A 6,000-nucleotide genomic window follows, 5' to 3' on the forward strand; every position below is an offset into this window, starting at 1 on the left:
TCTTGCAGCAGTAGCCTTTTCAACATATTTAACCTTGTGAAATTCTGTGGATTTGACTTTTTAAGAAAACCGTCTATTTGTTGAAAAAGTTCACCAGAGGTACAAAGTGCATGGTTAGCGTGAGGAATTAGGTCAATAGTCACCTAAGCCAACAATAAAGTCTTTACAGAGTTGTCTCCATTTTTTCCAAATATTTTACCGGGGATCATTTTCTTTGAAGTTCAAATATCTCTTTTTTTTTTGGTGATTTAATTTTTTTTTCAGACTATACATTTATCTAAAACAGCTTGTAGCTACTTGAAGTTTGTATTTTCATTTCACTGCCTAAAAAACGTAATGCTTATCTCAACCAGCTTCAGACTGTGTATTATGTTAAACTGGCTAGGTGAAAACTTTAACACTGGATTAACACTGGATTTAATATTGAGACAGCTGAGTAGATTAGGTGACACTAAATAAAGGACATGTTTTTATAATATTCAATACTACAGATGGATTATAACTTCGGAAAAAAGTGAAATTTATGATAGGTGAGTTTTAAATACATATGCAAGCATGCGATTGTGTTCGAGTGTCCTTTGACTGTGTGGTACAAAGGGGGCATCGGTTGTATTTCGCTTTTTATCATTTCAGCACTTACGAGACTGACAAAAAGTAAGAATTATTAGCATATTTTTTTTCTTATTTTATTTACATTTCATCTGATAAATAACAGGAGTGATTTCTCATCTGCCATAATATATAGACTAGCTTTATGCACTTCATTTGCAACATATTATTAAAATACCACATGAGCAAGTCTAACAAATGTATGTGTGCCTTTATTCTAATTTTCAAATTGAAAATACAATACAATCCTAAATACGAAGATGCACATCGGGAAGTAGCTTCCAAGTGGTTGCATATTTTTAAGGACAGAAGTATCATTATTTGTATAAAAAGGATCTCATAAATATCTTTTGCCATACAGCTTGTCTTTGCAAATTGACGTCTCTTGTTTTTCCATTCTATATTGTTCTTTTATTAGGAAATCTGGACAGATAATCAATATTAATTCAATTTTATTCTTCCATGCTGAGCTTAATAAATCGAGTTTGTCAAATATGATGTGTGCATAAATGGAAAATGTGTGTTCAACGTTAATTGTTAACGATTCCGGTTTTTTAATGTTTTTAATTTATTGCTAATTATCTTATGCGAGGATAAACCTTTCGGGAAATTAGGAAAAAACACCCTAAAACACTTGAGAAAAAGTCGAAACAAAGAACGACTTCTGTTTATAGTTACCAGATACATGTTTGTCGAGCCCGCATGCGGTGAGCTCGACTTAGTCGCCACTTTTGGCGGTTCGGTGTATGTGCATGCGTGTGTGCGTCCGTCCGTCCGTGCGTGCGTGCGTCCGATTTTGTCAAGACCATAACTTTAACATGCATGGACCAATCTTGTTTATATTTGGCATGAATGTTAACCTCAATGAGAAGGAGTGTCAAGCGCAAACCCCATGTTCCTATCTGAAAGGTCAAGGTCACAGTCGGAGGTCAAAGGTAAAAGTGAATTTTGTCCGGAGCATTTCTTCTTAATACATGGTGGGGTTTTGATGTAACTTGGCATGAATGTTCACCATTATAAGACGGAGTGTCATGCGCAAGAACCAGGTCCCTAGGTCTAAGGTCAAAGTCACACTTAGAGGTCAAATGTCAGATACAAGAATGACTTTGTCCGGAGCATTTCTTTTTCATGCTTAGAGGAATGTTGATGTAACTTGGCACAATTGTTCACCACCATGAGACGAAGTGTCATGCGCAAGAACCTCGAATTACTTCCCTTTGTTGTTACTATAAATAGCTTATATTGTAATTTTTTTATTACTGATCGTAGGGAAAAATCAAGACCACTTTCTGTAGTACAACATGCATGTTACATCCAATTTTGAGGTGTATTATGGCCTATCTGTACTTGTTAGGATTTTTGTGTGGACTTAGAGTGTCGTGTGCAATTCATAGTCCTTATGACAGCTCGACATGTTGCCCGTGAGCATCTTGTTATCTTTTATGCTTCCAACCGATTGCAAGAAGACCAAAGCAAGGAGCAACCTCCTTTCTTTTCATTTCCTTTCATTCTTAGTCTATTATCAAATCAATGTAGATGTATTAAAGATTGAAAGACAAAAGAATATATGTAGATGTAATGATTTAGGGACAGAGTTTAGATAAATATCATCAAAGTAATGCAATTTCAATAAAATGACCTCACACAATATGTATAACGTCTTTAATTTATTGTCCGATGAAAGCGCCACTAAACAGGATGGCTTATTATATCGAATATCTGATAATATCTGATATTATCCTGTCATACATTACTGACATCTGTCTGTCCCTTCACAAGCAAACGCTTGATTAGCATTGACTACTTTTGGTAAGAACATGAATTGGTACGTCTTCTTGAAATGGTTGAAAAATGTTTGTATATTGACTTTTGTAAAAGAAATCACATTAGAATGTCTGTCCTTGTTTATTGAAGTTTTATATGCTTTGTTCTTACCACAGACCCTACACATAATAAAAAATGACTTCACATCAGTTTGAAATTTTACCGAATGCTTATAAATGCACTCGCTGTTTAGCACTTTGTTGGAAAAGTCAAGTTTTATATTTGATTATGAAAAGTTGCAACATTTCTACTGGTATCCTAATCCTGTGCATCGGCATAGGTAATGCTAGCAAACAGAAAATCTTGATAGTTCCTGAATGATTTCGAAAGTTGTAAAATTTTAAAGAAATATGAATATACAAAAATACATACAATGACGCTTATAAAAATGTAAGTAGAAGAAATCACTTGAAACGGTCACACCATTGTAAACGGCTGCATACCTGATAAAGTTTCACAGTAGACTTGACGGTGGTAAGAGCCCGAGGTTGACTGGTTTTTAATGACAAATATGTTCAGTTTAGAAATTAAAAGTTACCTAAGTAAACAATAAGACTTCAAACCTTTAAAAAACTATTTTTATATTTCGAAATAATCTATATCTGGAATATTCAAAGAACACAAAAATATTTTTTTCTACTTAAAAAGCCGTTAATGTAAGTTGTTGGGTAAGAATGTAGTTTGTATTTAAGTATGGTTCCAATTCTTTTGATTAAAGGGGAATATGCAACATTGGGCAACAATTCTTATTAGAAAGAACTAGGTGAAACATTAACACTAACGAAAACAGTATCAAAATCGGACTACAAACAAAAAAGATATAGCCATTTGAATACCATCTAGTATGTACTAAAATGGCAGCCATTTTGGGCACAGTGACATGATCATTCTTTCCTTATATGGACATTACCATATATGGAAAATCAGTGAATAACAACTAAGAGAAATGTATATTGTGGGCAATAATATAATCTGGACGTAAGTATGTGTGTAAAAGTGTATACCTTAAATGTAAGCTCCATGACTAATTATATATAACAATTTTGCCATAAATACAATATTTGGTAATGCCCATATAAGGAAAAGACGATGACGTCACTGTGCCCAAAATGGCTGCCGTTTTATGAATTGATAATATTTAAATTGCCATATCTTTTTGGTTTGTAGTCTGAGTTTCGCCAGTTTATAGTATTCGTTAAATTCCCTCTAAATATAAACGTTGTCAAATATTGAATATTCCCCTAGGGATTTGTTTGGAACTTTAGTAACTGCTTATCTGTTGTTATAAAAAGATGTCATTCGTGTTATTTACTCTTAAGACAAATCAGAGATTGCAATGAAGTGTTTGACTTGTGTTTTGATTTGATTACGATATATTATTTTATAACCTAAATCTAAGGATTCGAGTGAGTTTATTAATGTTTATGTATACTGATTACATTCTTAGTTGCAAAATATATTGTTTTTATCCAGCCGCAAAGAAACGAGGGTACCAATTAGACACTAGGTCAGACGTAACAAAACTGTACTTAAATTTTATGAAGTATTCATTATTAACTCACTAAAGTTTAGATAAGGAATTGAATAGGCAGACTATAGACATCTAGCTTTCAGAGATGAGAATTTAATTTAATGAAATTCTATCGAGTGTATTAGAGTAGGACAGAATTTAATAACTGCAGATGTAATATCCGTGTTGCTTCTAGATCAGAGAGGCGTGTGAATTCGGCTAGTCCTTATAGAAGACAGGTCGGGATTTCCCCGGTTTCTGTTAATAGAATGAATATACTACAGTACAGGAAGATAAACAATCAGGTCACTAGAACGGGCAGGAGAAGGTGTCGCTACGGTTCGCGTTACTGAACATACAGGGTATCGCTTCTAAAAGGACAAATAAATTGAACTCACCGGAAGTTAGAGATATCTTTAAAAACAACGACATTATTTTATTCTGTCAGTCTTGGACGGATAAGTCCTCAGATTTAAACGTAAATAATTTTGAACATTTTGTTTTACACAGAACTGAATTCAAGAAAAATAGTAGAAGAGCGTGAGGTGGTATAATTATATATGTACGAAATAACTATGTTTCAAAAAATACACTAGTTTTCAAAAGTAACGATGACATTATATGTATAAAGATTGAGGGTTCAAAATTGTCACTTGATAATGACTTTTTTGTTTGTCTGTGCTATGTTGTTCCAGATGATAGTAGCCGGCAATCGATTGATTCTAATATTTTTGATAGATTGAGTGATTTTATTACCAGCCTTGATGCAAATTACGAAAATAATTTTAATATGTTGTTGTATTGCGATATAAACGCACATATCTTTGATAAACCAGATTTTGTTACAGATGATAATTTAGACACATGCAGTTTTTACCCGATGATTATCATATGGGAAAATTAGACCCATCGTGAAAATCACCACACAAAAGCCGATAATAAGCTTGGCCAGGTAAATCGGCTGTCGAGACTGTTCGTTAGTTTTCGGCCTACTCCATATTTTAGGCCGATGTCTAACAAGTAATCTTTTTTTTAACCAATGTACCGTTACATTAATACTTTTGATCATATGGATTTAAGGACTTTTGTCAAGTCTAATATACAGCGATTGTCGAGATAAACTAGAAAATGAATTGAAACTAATCGGAACCTAAATGGTATCTGAATACCTTTTGATAACGGTATTCTCAACAAACACATTATTATAAAACCGGACAATCACTTTGCAAAAATCTCTACTATATTAAAATCAGACGGAAGCTCGCTTTTATAATACTTTGTTTGATGATCATGATTATGAAATAAAGGTTTTAAACAGTTTTTTCGTGTAATCAAATAACTGCACCTTTATAATTATGTCGTGAGCGTTGTCCAACTAGCTTAGAATCTTAGGCTCGAAGATCATAATTCTACTTCATAACTTGTCGAAGTTTGATCCCAAGCTACTCCTGAAGATCGAAAAACGCCAAATTTCAAAATGGCTTTTAATTTCGGGCCAGTTCAATGATCGAAATTCATAATATTCAAAAAGCCAGATTTCGATCTTGTAGGGGCCTATTGTATGAACAACCTGTTCAAAGACTGACATTGAGTTTTTACAGTTTCGAAACGCTGAATTTCAATATAATACTGAAAATGCGATCTGCTCAAGATCATAATTCAAAGATCGTGCTAGATCAGTTATATCGAAATTCGAGGTTTTTTTAAGATATAAATAGATTATTCCCGGTATTTTATTTCAAGCCTGCTCGAATTTTCAAAGCAATCAAATTTAAAACTGAGATTGAATGCGAAAATAACTTTAAAAACAGCTGGATTTCGATCTTGCATTAATTGTATTTGCGAGCTCGCTCGACGTTTCGAAAATCTAGCTCTGCATGTCATGTAGTTCGAAAATCAAAGTCAAGTTTTCAGTCTGAATATCGAGCAGGTATTGAAGTAAGAGCCAATTTGAAGATCGCAATTTGATTTTTTTGTAAATGCCGATTGACCTGAAATTCATGCTAGCTCAAGATATTTAGTTTAGTTTATACTGATTTGTTGACTGTGATGAAAGC

This window comes from Mercenaria mercenaria, chromosome 3 (assembly GCF_021730395.1).
Source record: "Mercenaria mercenaria strain notata chromosome 3, MADL_Memer_1, whole genome shotgun sequence".
NCBI lineage: Eukaryota > Metazoa > Mollusca > Bivalvia > Venerida > Veneridae > Mercenaria > Mercenaria mercenaria.